This window comes from Eulemur rufifrons, chromosome 4 (genome assembly GCF_041146395.1).
Source record: "Eulemur rufifrons isolate Redbay chromosome 4, OSU_ERuf_1, whole genome shotgun sequence".
NCBI lineage: Eukaryota > Metazoa > Chordata > Mammalia > Primates > Lemuridae > Eulemur > Eulemur rufifrons.
The window spans coordinates 21,186,921-21,203,323 of record NC_090986.1 but is presented as its reverse complement, the minus strand read 5'-3'; the positions used below and the strand labels follow the sequence as shown (position 1 = coordinate 21,203,323).

Here is a 16,403-nt window from a genome sequence, read left to right as displayed (position 1 = left end):
TTCTTCAAAGATAAGGCTCTTCCTATTCCAGGTTTTACACCCTCTGGCCCCAAAGGTCTTGAACATTAAGCTGTGTCTTCATTTCTACAGTGTGGCAGTGAGAGTTAACACTCAAATATTCTCCTACAGGTCTCCCTTCCTACATCGTCAAGGTTTTTAAAGTGACAGAAATGATCAGCCGCACAAACAATATATCTTTAAAAACATCAGCATGTCAGAAAAGCAGAGAAAAATGAAATACAAATGAGAACGCTTAGGTACATCGGGAATTGTAATTCAACCATGTTTTCCTTTCCTAAATTCTTTGTGGGATACACAGTTATCGCTTGAGAAAAAAGACAGCAAGGTTCAAAGCCATGTAAAATACATTACCCTCAAGTCCCACACAGGGCCTAATGGCCCAATACCCCAAAAATGACAACCAAATATCCTCAAGAAACAATACTAAAACCACAGAATTGGAGCCTATGGATGTCCTCCTCCTTGAGGTACAACCCAGGCGAAGAAGGTGACAATGAACAGGCAGCAGTGAAAGCACTGGGCGAGCTATAGCCTCACGCAGCTGCAGTGGCTGGAGCAGCCGGTTCCCGTAACGCTGTGACAACTCCATCAGCGCAGTCTCAAGGTAGCTGTCAATCAGGATGCATCATTTAATCCAACAGCACTCGGAGGACTTTCTCCTACAACCCACATGACAGCATATCTACAGCTCTATTTATATCAGCGCCCAGTTGTGTTTACAATGTTGTTGTAATTAGAAAAGACGCAACAGGCAGCAATATTATTGAGATTTCCATTTTGCAGTATTGCCCTGTAAAGTGTGATCTTGCTTCACAGAGTCATGCTAAATGACAAAAGGCTATTTTCTTCAATCTCCCAGCTCAGACAGCACTTCATTTGCAGCTATCTATAATTAGATTAATGGTGTAGTGCTGTACAAAGCCGGCCCACTTCACATCAGATAGCATATGAATTAGGACAAACACTTATTTCAATTCCAGGCAGAGAAAGCAATGACTGGGGTATTTAGCATACCCTTTATGGTGGAATGAGATGTTAATTGTGTACCATTACCTCTAAACTGCTTGCTTGTTGTATAAATCACTGTGCTAATTGATGCAGAGATAGAAATGTAGCCACAGGCAAGAAAGCAAAGGAATGAGGGCTGAAGATGGTGGATAAAGGATTATCGAGTGAAACCATATGGAGATGAGGTTCCTTTGAAACCTTTGCTTTCTGCCCAAGAGCAGGATCTCTTCAAGCACAGCACAACTCTGGTACTAGGGGAAAAAATTTAATTTTTTACATTTCTTTTTAAAAACACAAGTTCCTTTTAAAAGTTCTGGCTGCCAGAAATCCAAAGAATAGGTATATGGAATTAATCTGAATATACATTTATAAAAACACAGAATGTGTAGTTTTCAAATAGTCAGAACTCCTTATCTGGGTTTTTGGCTCATGGGTTAATAAGTAACACTTGTAAACTACCTGAAGCAGATGTTTCTGACCCATCCACAGGGCAAAAGTAAATTCTTTCCCAAGACTTGAAATTGTTCTTTCAGACTTTAAAAAAAACACCATTCTGGTTTAGATTTGTTATAGACTCTAATTATGTAGAAACATTTATTCAGGATGTGAATCCAACAGGACAGAGTCATTTGCATCTGCCATTGAAACAATGGTGATTTTAACACCATCACTAAAACACTAAAATCTCACTCTCCCAGTTGATGATTTCCTATCAATAGGAAGGAAGGAACTAGAAAGGAGATTTGCTGTTTTTCTAAAACTAGCAAAAACTAAACAAAAGCATGTAGTAATGTAAAAGCTTCAGTTTTTTGTTTTTTTTTTTTTTTTTTTTTTATCTCCAAATGCTACTCTTCTTTTTAAAATGTCCTATTCTGCACTCAACAGCTTTTATTAGGGTAAAAATGAGTGTCTCAAAAGCACAAATATAGAAACCAAATGTTATACCCACAAGTCAAACCATTAGTGATCCACAGATAAACATGCCCTTGGGAAGTTCATAAATCAAGTGCATGTGTTCTGGGTATGTGTTCACAATTTTTTAATAGCAAGGCAACACTGAGGTGCAAATTATTGCTGTGCACTTTTTCACAAATTCAGCTGCTTAGTAATTAGCACTGTTATAATAAAATTTTACACAGAGAACAAATGCAGTAGGTCAGTTAACAGTTCAAATTCTCAACTTCACAGTAACAGATAACATATCCATCTATTTGCAAGTACACGTTTGAGAAATACTATGTATAGCTTAGCCTTGTAAAATATGAATGCCTCAGTAACTTGCAAGAAAACAAAACAATGTTCCAAAAATCTAGGGTGTCTGGTTCAAGTTATCACCAATGAAACTTGGAGAAAAAGTCCAAAGCTTCTTCGTTGGGGGGCCACAGTTGTTACCTTTCACCATACAGAGTGGTCTTTACATATCTGACTGCTGAACTGAGGGACACCTGTATGTCAACTTCAAGTTCCACAGTTTAAGGTTTGGATCATTTATGCTAAATATTAACAAAACAAAACACACACACACACACACACACACACACACACACACACACAAAGAAACATCAGGGGCCCTTGAAATGGAAACCAAGGTTGGCAAAATAAATAGCATGAACTACCCTGAAAGGACCCCTCCCAAGCATACAGCAAGGTGACATAAATGGAAATGCACTGAAGGAAAGATCTGGAAGCAGTGTAAGAGCCTGCTCCCATCATTAATCACTTGTTCAGACCATTTAAACTAGAGCCTGACAGCCGGTAGTCAGCGCCAACACGCGTCAGCGATGCCGGTGTTAACAGGAGAAAATATATGGTTTCTGATATTGCGTCTAGTTCCTCAGCATTTGCTGCAATTGGAAAAGGCAGTTAAACACAAAGTAAATCATTCAGAGAGCCTGGCTGTTTAGTGCCGTACAACTGATAACGTCCATACACTGCAGTGACATAATGTATCACTTTCAACACTCGTCCAATGACACTTATGCATCAATCTATACTCAAGGCTTTATTTTGTTACTGGTTAAGTTGGTTTTTGAACTTAGGTCTTTTGCTAAACTAATCAATGTGCCACAAGGAGCCACAATGTTGGGCTGTGAGCAAAGATCTCATTTGTTTTTTCTTTTCTTTTTTTTTTTTTTTTGAGGGAAGAATTACACAAACAGAGGTGGGAAGAAAATTCCAAAAAAACAAAAGAACAACAACAACAAAAAAAAAAAAAACATGAAGGCTATTCAGCAACTCATTTTTCAAACTTCTTGCTAAAAAAAAGGGAAGGTTTCCTTAGAGAAAAGAGCTTATATCAAAGCTTGTATCAAGGCTAATATGAAAAACATTGAAGGAATGGGTGAGTTAATCAGTTTAACATATCTCTGGCTTGTTCCAAAATGACAAGCTCCTCTGAAGAGAAAAACCCGGGATGTCTGTCAATAAGACAAAAATCTAACCTAGTCTTTTTTACTGTTTTTGCTTTTGTAATCAGAAACACAGCTCCTTCCAGTTTGACTGTCATAAGATAAGCAACTTTTTTTGAACAATAGTGCCAAAAATGAAATCGAAAATTAAACATTAGACTCAGCACTCAGTAACAGAGAATTGATTTCCTCCATTGTGCTCCACTGACGTTACTTTCCTTGTAATTTGAATCTTGAGACAGACCCAAAAGTGATGGAGAAGAAAAAGAGCTACAGTACAGGAGGCCAGCCCCATTCCTAGTCCCCTACGGCTCACGAGGCCATCTCTGCTGGGCAGGAGGACACTGGCAAGTCCACAGCACGTTCCCAAGGAGCACGTCTGTTAATGCCGGTGGCCTCACGGGAGCTCAGCGCTGCGGTGCCACCGTGTGCAGGTGCACCATGACAAAGGGGGCCCAGCCTCCGCTTAGCCCAGGTGCCCACAAGCTGTCTAACAAGTAGGTGCATATGCCGCAAAGGCAATTTGCGGGGATAAGTGGCACTTTCACATCCACAAAGGCAAGTTCGCTTACAATGAACTGTACAGAACTCACAAAATAGAACATGTGTGTTCTGTTTGATCAGGAGTCTCCGTGACACATTATGACTATAATGAGTCATTTTTTTCTTTTCACACAAGAAAAATATTATAGATCTTTGAAAGCCTTGTACTCAATTATGTAACAATACCAACATCTGTTAACAGTACAGGCTGTTTCTATTCTGCATCCTGAATTGTTTTATGTAATTACAAGTTTATAAGGTATTTGGTAAACCAGTAAGAAAGTACCTTTTTAAAGCACTATATAATTTGGGGTACAATGAAGTGTTCTCTTGAAAATCTATAATTAGGGCAGCATCAGCTTACAGAAAAGTACAGGAAATGTTATAAAAACACAATTATGTAAATAAGCACCGAGGTAAGGAAGTGTACCATTTTGCTATGGTCACCACCCCTCTTTTTTCTTCCTCTTCTATTTGAATTGTTCTTTGCTCATCTCAAGTTGAAGTCATGCTATCACAGGGTGCAGAACAAATGAACTTTGGGGAAAAAGGATGGGGAGCTTGGCCTTCCCTTATAAGTTCCTCAGTCCCCCTGGAGATGGAACACCAGAGGCTTGGGAAGTGTGCCAAATGCTAGGGCCTTCAACAATGTTCTTGCCTTTCTGGGTTTTTTAAATAAGAAAATATTTTTACTATTATGAATTCACTGAAGAAACTCAAAATTGAATATGCCAAAATGTTGGCTTGTACTGGACAGAAATTCATAAACTGAAATACATAAAGACAAAGTAAACAAAACTAGAAATGGCTATGACACTGTGTTGGCCAAGAAAATCAAAGTAGAAAACAACCCAACAACTCTTCACATATTCGTTCAAAGTAGTAGGAATGATCTCTAGTAAGGGATCTCTGGGGAATTTTAGTTTACAATTCTGACATATCTGAGACATTTAACCTGAGCCACAAGATGGACTGTTGGCATCCAGAACAGAACATGTGATGCTGATGGGGGACAAGATCTGGAAAGCACATGATCAATCTGGAGGAAGGAGATGTGGCCCCATACTGGAGGCAGCAGAGCGTAAAAACCCAAGTCTTTGAAACCAACCAACCCGAGTTTGACATCCCAACAAGATGTCACATATGGCCAAGTAACTTCTCCTCAGAACAAATTTCATCTCTAAAATCAAGACAATACATGTGTTGAATGATCATTTTGGGGACTACATTTACAAAGATTTGTAACTACTCACCAAATATTATTTCTGTCTCCTTTCCAAACATCTCTGACTGTGGATTTTTTTAAAATTGCATAGTGTAGGACATTTTGGGTTAACAACTTCTAATAGTTATAGTTCTAGCTCTAAGGCTCCACATTCGAGAGCAAATAGATTAAATTCTTCAAGCACCACATCTGGCTTTAAGAACAAAGAAAGGAAATTGGTTCTAATATTAAGAGAGCTTCTAGATCAGGCAGTGAGAGACCTATGGTTGTCTCTTCCTTAGACACTTACAGAAGCACATAGGGAATTAGAGAAACGGCTTAGTTCATTTGTTCAAAAACCATTTATGAAGAGTATCTGGGTAATATAAGAATACAAAATAAATAGAAAAAAATGACTTCTGACCTCAAATACCATAAACTGGCCAGAAAGAAAAGACATTCATGAATGATACAGTATCAATATATATGAGTACTACTAAGAATGTGACCAATATGGGGTAGGCTTTTTTATTTTAGCCTCTTTTTAAAGAAAACCTCCAGGTCGGGGGCAGTAGAAAGCAGCAATTTAACCTTTAGGATCTGGAGTCAGACTCCTTAGGCTTGCCTTCTAACTCCACCCGTAGAAGTTTGGGAAAGTTACCTAAGATTTCTATGTTCCAGATTCCTTACTTACAAACTGTGGATCACAATAGCACCTACTTCAAAAGGCTCTGTGAGAAGTAAGTGGATTCTTATATGAAGGACTCTCAGAACACAGGGATGCCATGTAAATATTTAATAGTCATCATTACCACTGTTTTGTTGTTGTTATTAATATATGCCTACAGATAGAGGGGAAATTTGGACACTAGAATTCTTGGACATAGTCCCTGAGAAGACAATGCAGGCTGCTCGGGGTAGGTCTAGAATCCATCAAAACCCAAGGACCTCAATCGCTCCCTCGCTCTCAAGTACACGCAGACACATACCTTAACCCTTCCTGCTCATTCTCTTCATTTGGAATCTCCTCTGATAATATTTTTAGCCTAATGCTTTGGCTTTCTACCCAATTCTCATATGAACATTCTCCTGACTGGGAACTTTGCCCTGTCTATGCTGATCTGACTATAATAATCTTTCCCCAGACTTTAAGACTATGTTTCTAATTTCTCATAGCAGGAGAATTCATATTTGAAGAACTTGAGCTTTTATGAGAAAAAGAAAATTGGGGGACTCAGTTTGCCAGTGAGCCTTGAAAGCTCTTATAAAATTTAAAATGTATTTTATGGAGTTAAAAATAGTTATAGGCTTGTAGTAACAAGCCCTACAGTAAAGAGGTATATAAAACAAGTTACTAATCTCTGGCCCCCCTCGTCCAATCCCACTCCTCTACAGTAATGTGAACAATTTTTATCATATATCTTTTACTCACACAAATCTATCCAAACATAAAAATACATATCTATTCCTACAAATACTTTTACACTGGGTAAAATAAAACAATGAAGACAGCTTTGGAGAAATCGATGATATTTTGCCATTCAATATCCTTGACTCACTATAAACTTTTAAACAGTGGGATGGATTAAGACAGAAAGAACTTTGAGTAAATTATTTTTCTTTATACATGCTGAGCTTGCTGTAAGCAGAGGGGAAGTCCCAGCCTCCTACACAGCCTCTGCCCACAACAACTCTGGAACCTGGCACAGTGGCCTCAACTGGCCCTGAGCCTCTTACCCAAGATCCAGCTCCCTCCTCCCCAAGAATTACAAGGTCCAGTTGTAAATACAGCTTTAAGGCCCTGGGTCAGCTTGGCCTCAGCTTCCACTGCCCTTCCCAAGGCTGCAACGCAAATTCATGTGCCCTGCCATCTGCTCTATCTCCCTCTCTTCCCAACTTTGTTTCCTTTTTTCCTAATTATCCTCAGCAGCACGACTTGTTATCTGCATACAACAGCTAACTCTGCCCAGCTGCAAAGACACCACTAGAATTTCCCCTAAACCCTTGTCCTTTACCCTCAGGAGAGTGCGTATCTCGTATCCTAATATTCATACCAATCAACAGAAAGCTGTCTTTCCTTTGTCGATTGCAACCACTTGGTGATTTGAGGGACAGAGATGCCAAAAGCTTTAGTCACAGAAGTTAGGGTCGATTCTCTATGGACTAATTTGTAAGTGATAGCTGTTTAATCAAAATGAAAAATGCCTATCTAACCCTTTTACCATTACGATTAAAAAATGCTACATAAGGTATGACTAAAGGACATTCCCTTGCATCTAAATCCAGAGACTAGGAGTACTAAATACCAGCCATTCTGTGCTGTCCCAAACGCCTTTCCTCTGGGTTGAAAGCACACGGTAGGCAGAACCCAGGCAAGGTGGGGACGATAGGGAATATCCACTGTGACATCTGCCTTAGTGAATTCACCCTGGATCAGGGGCTGGGCCTCTTTCTCAGAGACTTAGAAATTAGACTTCCTCTATACACTCAGAGAGGACCAACCCAGCTACATGGATTTGCTCTTGTCAAGTTCTCAAGATACAGATATGTAAACCATCCTATGAATATACAATCATATATAGATTTGTATAGGGAGCTGGAATATCCCCTAACTGTAGTATGGGCACATAAGTTACAGTCAATGGTTGTTTGATAAATATGGAATCAGCAGAAGAGGCATCAGCTGATCTAAAGAAGTCTTTCCACTAAGACAGCATAGCAGCAGTTCTTAAAACAAGGTGCACTGAAAGTCACCTGGAGGGCTTGTTAAAACACAGACTGCTGGGCCCCCCTCTGGAGTTTCTGATTGAGGTCTGGGTTGGGGTCTGCATTTCTAACAAGTTCCCAGGAGATGCCGGCGCAGCTGGTCTGGGGACCACACTGTGAGTAGACATAGGGCCTCTCCACTAGTGGAACAGCCTTTCCCACGGGGATTTAGCTCAGACCCATGGAGAAGCCATTCTCTCCTTAGACTCGGCTGACAAGACACTGTTAAAAATGCTTCTTTGGCTCTTGTTCTAGCTAGAAAAATCTCCAAGTGACACATTTTTTATTAATATATGATAATCACTGATAAAACTAAGAAGTTATGAGTATAAGTCTGGTTCTCTATAAAACTGGGGTTCAGATCTTGACTATGTGTGGGCTATAGTACGTTACTTCACTTTCTAAGCCTCAGTTCTGTCATCTATTAAATGGGGGAGAATACTGCTTGTCTTGTAGATCTTTTTAAATTTTTTAAAATTGTGGATAAAGGCCAACTGGGATGGCTCACGCCTGTAACCCTAGCACTCTGGGAGACCAAGGCAGGAGGATTGCTTGAGGCCGGGAGTTCAACACCAGATCGACCAAGAGCAAGACCCCATCTCTACAAAAAATAGAAAAATTAGCGGGCATCACGGTGCATGCCTGTAGTCCCAGCTACTCAGGAGGCTGAGGCAGGAGGATCGCTTGAGCACAGGAGTTGGAGGCTGCAGTGAGCTATGATGATGCCACTGCACTGTATAGCTGGGGTGACAGAGTGAGCTCCTATCTCAAAAAAAAAAAAAAAATATGGACAAAAACCTGGATGTAGAACTACTTTAAGATTTGAATGAGATAATACATGTACACTGCCTGGCACAATGCCCAGCACACAAGTGCACTGTAAATGGCAGCTGTTACCATGGCTCTTGTTATGGATTGAATTGCGTCCCCCCCCCCCCACAAAATGCACAAAATGCTAACCCCTATGCGACTATATTTGGAGAAAGGGTCTATAAGGAAGTAATTAAGGTTTAACGAGGACATAAGGGTAGGGCCCAATCCAAAATGACCGGTGTCCTTATAAGGAGAGGAAAAGACACCAGGAGTGCACACACAGGAGAAAAAGCCATGTGAGGACACAAAGAGAAGGCAGCCATCTGCAAGCCAAGGAGAGAAGCCAGGAGAAACCTTACCCTCCCAGCACGCTCGTCTTGGACTTCCAGCCTCCAGAACTGTGAGAAAATTCATTTCTATAGTTTAAGCTACCCAGTCTGAGGTATTTTGTTATGGTAGCCTGAGGTGATAAAGACAACCAGCCCTGTTCACAAAGGAACATCTTTAACATATATTTTACATACATTCAGTCTTGCTTATTTGATGTCTTAAGGTTTTTGGAGTGTTTGTCTATAGTTACTACCCCATTAATTTTTCTTTGACTTCAGTGATGCTGTCCCTAAGTGAGATCATATACATTATTAGAAAGGTGACATTAGGGAAAAGAACCTGTTAATATAGACTGAATGTCTCTCCAGTGAATAAGTAACCTTAACCTTCTGAGGTTGGAGATTACCACTGTGCTCAAAGTGTCTTCTGGGAGAGACATTCTCTTTAAATATTTACAGATTTTAGATGCGCTGAAACCAGCAAAACTGCCTAATATTTGGGCAACTGAGAGACTGTTCCTTTGATCTCCTGGTTTATTAAAAACTATGGGGAAGCTAAAAAGTCCTAAAAATTTGGCACGGTAACTTCAAATGAAATACACATGTTATTATACAAACTTATTAAGTATAGATTCCTTGGGAAAAAAAACTTTAATATTGAAAAAATTATAAATGTATGCTAAAGGAGAGTCATGGTCTCCACAAATGATAAAATGTAAGCACTAGATCACTATTGCCCTTGGCCTGGTGTCTGCAAGAGGAAATTGAACACTGAAAAAGTTTAACTTTCACTTGACTTTCAATCTTACTATAATCTCACTAGAATACTGGTGAGTCTGGTAACTCCATCCATTTTAAAACTAATCATCTCAACCTGAAGAAGGTTTCAGGGAAAAGTGGATTGAACCAGAATTGTTTAGCTCCCTCCCTGCATAGTAAGCTTCCATTCTCGCCCAATTTCTTTTTTCAATTAAACTCACGGGTAGAGGAATCTAAAGATAGATAGCAAATATTGTCTCTCTTATCTTAAAAAAAAATTAATCTGTTATTCCTTCTCCCCAAATGGCAGAAGCATAATTTAATCACATTTTCCTTGGAAACTCTATATTAGAGACTCTTAACCTGGGGACAATAAAATCCTAGCACCTCCAGAAAAAGTCTCAAGCAATCTGTGAATCAGAAACACATGAAATATTTTTTTCTTTTGCTTCTTCTATGTCGTTTTGAAAACTGTCTTCTGTGAAAGAAAAAAAAAACCTTTTTAAAATAACAAATATAGTTAAGATTTGTTTACATTATGGTGTATGACAAAGTTCACAAAGGTGTTGGTCTTATTTTTGTCACTAGACATAGTAGGAGAAATGTGTTTCTCTATGGCAAAGTGCCTGGCAATGAAGCGTGGATGCAACATGCACCAGTCTGTCTTGGAGACACGGGAAACACACTTTCTCATGAGGACGCATGGTGTGAAAGGCTGGAACTAAGTTTACTAAGATATTACTGGTTCTAACGTAAGAGTCTGTCTTGAGGCATCTCACAGGCTTGCCTATCACCCTGCCAAATGAAAGAGGCCGACGAGAGCCATGTGGCCTAGAAAGAATGAGGCCTGAACCAGAAGAAGATAATTGGAAGAGTTTCTCTGTCAAACATTAGAAGTTGTGGACATCAGAATTACAAATAGTTCACTAATCTCGTACACCCCGGGAATGAGCAGACAGGCCAATCTCTCTGGCCAACACCCAAATGGAATGCCCACTATCTCCCAGGACACAAAACCATCTCCTAGCTTCACCAGTTATGTGAACACTGATGCTGACAAAGGAGAAATCTCATTTTCTAAGCCTCTTTTGGGAACAGCAAAGGCTGTGGACATTTAAAAACTAGTGAAAGAATTCTGTGCAACTGCACACCTATAATTTTGTGGCTTGGTGAAAAACCTCCACTTGTCACCACAACTCATGGTTTTCCACGAAGACATGAATTGACATCAATGATTTTGCCCACAATGCTGGTGAAAGTCTTGTCTGTGGTCATTGCCAAGTTCTCAAAACCAGAGAACTGAGGCAATGCCTTGTTAAAAGGTTCTGACACAGCATGGCGGCAGAATACAAATTTTTTTCTCTACTATAAAGAAGTACGCTAACACAACAGAGATGAATCACTAACCTACCCCCACCCAGGAAATATCACTCCAAAACAGTTCAATAGGGAGGGGTTAATTCTTAAGCATACTAGAATATGGTTGGTTGTGGAATACTATTCAGCCATAAAAACATGCTATAAGGTGGATGGAACTCAAAAGTATTATGCTAAGTGAAAGATGACAGACACACAAAAAATCCATTTATACAAAACATCTAGAATAGGAAACCCAGAGACAGAAAGCAGACTAGACGGTTGTCAGAGGCTGGGGAGGGGAGGAATGGTGAGTAACTGCTTAACTAGGATGGGATTTCCTTTTAAAGTGATGAAAATGTCTTGGAACTGGACAGAGATGATTGTTGCAAAACATTGTGAATATACTAAATGCCACTGAATTGTATGTTTTTTTTTTTTAATTTCATCTTATTATTATGGGGGATACAGAATTTCAGGTTACATACGTTGCCCATGTACCGCCTGTCCCCCCAAGTCAGAGCTCCAGGCGTGTCCGTTCCCCAGACAGTGCACGTTGCACCCATCATGTAGGTATATATCTCTCCCCTCCCCACGCCCCCGAATTGTATGTTTTAATGGTTAATTGTATGTTAGGTGAATTTTAACTCAAACAAAAAAAGGGATACATTTGGCTGTATGAATGTTGTAAAGCTTTCATTTTAAGGTTCTTTGGTCTCTAATATGTATGTTTCCAATTTTTGATTTGTGGTGCCTCTGTATCTTCTCCATTAGACAGTACATGAGAGTAGGGATTATGGTGTCTGGTACATAGAAGACACTCAATATTTGTGAATGAAAAAAGAAAAAAAAAATTTTTTTTTTTTTGGTCAACCTACATATCTCCTCCAAAGCAAAATGAGGCAACTGGCAGATAACTATGAAGACTTATAATGCTAAAGAATGTGATTCCACAGGCTAGAATTATTAATAAAAGTCTACAAATCTGGCAATTTCTCTTAGGGAGAAATTTACCAGGTCTTGGAAACCTCACTAAATTCTTTTGAAAATGTATTTTTTCCTAGACATCACTGAAATTTAGACCTAGGTTCATAGTTCTTTTCTTGCTGACAGTATCAACAATGGTCACCGGCAAAGATGACCTCATTTGTAGAAGAACAGAGGAAATGACTTACTATGAAAGTAACTTGAAGATTCTTGGAGAATTACAGTAGTTCTTGACACAAGCCTGGAAAAGCCCAGGCAGCTCTGATTGTATCTGCTACCCCAGGCCTTGATAGGTCAGTACTTGTTGCCACTAAAATAAAAATAATTAAATTGGCTGGATGTGAAAGAGGATGGAAAGGCTGTACTGCCTTACCATCCTAAACACCCTCCCCATTTTCCTTCATGTGGCTGACTCGTAATAATTCCTTAAGTCACAGCTGAGGTGTCATCAACTCTGGAAGCCTTCCCTGAGCTCCTGGGTTGGGTGACATCCATCTACTGGCTCCCAGGCTCTCTGTTTAACACGCACCATATTATTATATATGGCAATTATCAGTTTAAGTGTCTATTTCCTTTACCAAACAAATGGAAAAAGTAGTAACTTTATAGCGGACAAACCTAACAAACACCACCTTAACCAAATAATCAAATTAATGTCATTAGTGATGGGACAAATAGAAACATGAACCTCCTGCAATGAGGAGGACACAAATCACTGCTGTTGCATTCCTGCCAAAATTATATGATAATCTGAGTATGGGGAAACAGCAGACAAACCCAAACTGAGGGCCACTTGACAAAATAAATGGTCTGTCTTCAAAAATGTCAAGATCACGAAAGACAAACAACTGAGGAACTGATCTACATTAAAGAGACTGAAAGGACATGAAATAATACAATGTCTGATTATGAATGGATTCTGGACCAGAAAATAGTATTTTTTTTCTTTTGCTATAATAGCCAGTATTTTTATAGTATGAAAACTGACAAAATTTGAAAAAAATTTGAAAAGTGGGAAAACTGGCAAAATTTGAAAGTTTTGTAGATTAGACAACAGTACCATGTGAAAGTCAATTTCCTAATTTTGATAACTATACTGTGCCGTGGTTATATAACAGAATGTTATCTTGTATTGAGGAAATACACACTTAAGTATTTTGTTAGCAACTTGCTGAAATGGTTCAGAAGAAAACAATTATACACATAGACTTGGGGGGATTGGGGGCTGGGGAAGAGAGAGAAACACAGTAAATCAGCCATGATAAAATGTTAACATTTGGGGAATCTGGGTGAACTTATATGGACATTCTTTGTACTACTTTTTTGCAACTTTTTGTTAAGTCTTGAAGTTATTTCAAAATAAGTTTTGAAATTTACAAAGTATAAAAGCCTAAAAAAAGAGTTTTCCTTTTAGATGAGAAAAGTGTGGGATTAAACACATGTATGCTACTATGTTCAGGGTAGCTGAGAAAATCTGCAGTAATTACTTTTAAAATGAAATCAGTGGTAACACAGAGTGCTAATTGGAAGTTGGCACAATTCCAGGTCACTGACACTATCTCCCAAATTAACCCAACAAACTGGACAGCAGAGCGGTAAAAGGTATTTTCTCTGTTGAGTGGTCAAAAATGCTGAGCTATCTACCAGCTTTACAATAAAGATTTTTCTCACAGGCTTTACAAACTAAAGAAAACCCATCTCTGCAATCACTCTACAAATGCCTACAAGTTAACAAAAACGTAAGGATGTGATGCAGTACCAATATAACAATTTGTAGTCCACTGATGCTGCCAGCAGTGGCATCGTCTCCATGGCACTGGCCATTTCTGAGAGTTGGCATTTTCTACGACAAGAATAAATTAACTGTACCAGCTATAGATGCTATGAGACAAGTAAGAATTTGTCTCTGCAATCAGGAAATGTACAATTATTTGGGAATATGCACATGAAGAGATAAACTGTGGAACCAGGTATGTGGAGTCTACTGTGAGAATTACAAGGAATGACAGGGAGCTGCTCTGTATGAACACCTGACGGGCCTCCACGTGGGAAAAGAAATTGATTCCTCATGCCCAGCCAGAGAAGACATGTACAGGAGTGCAGCTCTCAATCCAACTTGGCAGACGATTTCTAATAGAGCACTCCAACAATAGGATAGGTGGCCTTGTGAAGCAGTGAGCCTCTCACCCTAGACACATTCAAGTATAACCAAGATAACTTTTCAAGTACTATCAGAATCTAAGATTTGATCTAGAAACCTCTAAGGCCAGGTGTCTCAATGGTGCAACCATGGACAGGTTTCTTAACAGCAGCACAAAGACCAAATAAATCTTTGTTTTGGGGGCCATCTGTGCACGGTAGGATGGTTAGCAGCACTCCTGGCTTCTACCCACTAGATACCACAGCACCCCCCCTTCCCAGTTGTGACAACCAAAAATGTCTCCAGACATTGCCAAATATTCCCTGGGGGGCCAAAATTTCCCCCAGCTGAGAATCACTACCTTAAGGTCCCTACTAACAGCAAATTTTTGAGTCTATGTTTGAGAAAATGAAATGATCCTTGAACAATGTGGGGGATAGGGGCACCAATCCCTCACATAGTTGAAAATCAGTGTATAACTTTTGATCCCCCCAAAAAACTTAACTACTAATAGCCTACTGTTAACCAGAAGCCTTACCAATAACATAAACAGTGGATTAACACATATTTTGTATGTTATATGTTAGGTTACGTAAAGTAAGCTAGGGAAAAGAAAATGTTACTAATAAGAAAAAATATATTTCCTATTCATTAAGTGGAAATGGATCATCATAAAGGTCTTCATCTTCATTGTCTTCTTGTGGAGGAGGGGGAGGGCAGGTTGGTCTTGCTGTCTTGTGGGGCAGAGGTGGAAGAAAATCCACATGTAAGTGGACCTGCCCAGTTCAAACTCACGTTGTTCAAGGGTCAACTACACTATAGAATTTCAGAGGGAGAGCCCAAGGCAGTCAGAGGAGGATTTATGGAGGATGTAGGAGTTAAGTCTTGGGATAAAATAAATCTAAATAAGGGTAGAGGAAACACTGAGGGGAAGATAGGAAAAAACAGACTGTAACAGGATCACAAGGAAGCGGCAAATAAGGCTAGAAGTATTTGTAATGTTGTAACACGCTAAAGTAATTTCTAATCTAAAGTCAAGATTGCTTATGTTGCCATCTTGACCTATCCACATCACAGAAAAGTTGATGCTAAGTGTAGTGCTGCAAGAGACTATGTTCTGTGAAAACGATGGGGTGCTGGGATGTGAGAACGTGCTCCAGAGTATCTAGTATTCCATTTACCAAAAACCACTGGCTTAAGAGATGAGGACTTTTAAAATGTTTGCTTTCTTATATGCCACTGCTCTCTCCATCTGAATGACACAGATCTGACTCTAATTTTAAAGTGTACTTTAAAGAGAAGTGAAAGAAGGCAAGTTGGGAGGGTGGGGAGAGGGGTGAGAAGAGAACAGCGCTCACCGTTTTATGCAAGATGGTAGAACGTCACTGCTCTGCTATATTCACGCCAGCACTCACAGGCCTCTGGAAGTGTGTGGATGACTAGTACTTCAATCTTTATTTTGTTTGAGTCTGTATTATCCCAGTTTGGACCACAAGAGGGATTTCTCAGATCTCCATGGGCATTTGGGAGAACTGGGGTTGTGGCCTCAGTGAGAGGCAGTTTGATGAAAATTCGAGTTAGCCCTAAGAACTGAGCTGCCTCCGAGCACGCTGGCTCTCTTCTTGGTGTGGAGCTCAGATGTACTCAGAAAGCCTCACCGTTAAGAGGATGTGATGGAATCGTGGAGGCTGTAATAGGGATTTTCTCCTAGATGCCTTCCCCTGGTCAGGCACCGGCTGGTGAGGCAACAGGTGGGCAGCTCCCACCCCTATGTCCACCCAAGAGGCCTCTGAGGGTCAAAGAATGCCAAGCAGTCCTCAGCTGTGGTCAGAGGTGAAGGGGCCGTCCCGGGGCTGATTGGTGCCTTCACTCAACTGCACGAGACTGCGAATGCCCTGCGGCGACACCACTGTCTTTCGCTGCTTAGAGAAATAAATGACAGTCCAATGAAGTAGCTACCGAGGAGCAGGAAACTGCTGGCTTTTTCTAAGACACGCATAGAACCACCTCCTCTCCAAGTAAATGAACGTTTTCTAAGTAATTCTTCCCCTATGTTCCAGAGAACTTCT

At 40.0% G+C, this 16,403-nt stretch overlaps 1 protein-coding gene across 10 annotated transcripts in view; it reads right to left on the bottom strand.

Moving 5' to 3' along the window:
- PCCA (propionyl-CoA carboxylase subunit alpha) overlaps positions 1–16,403 on the bottom strand; it is a 360,250-nt gene that overhangs the window by 18,529 nt on the left and 325,318 nt on the right. The window lies entirely within an intron of this gene.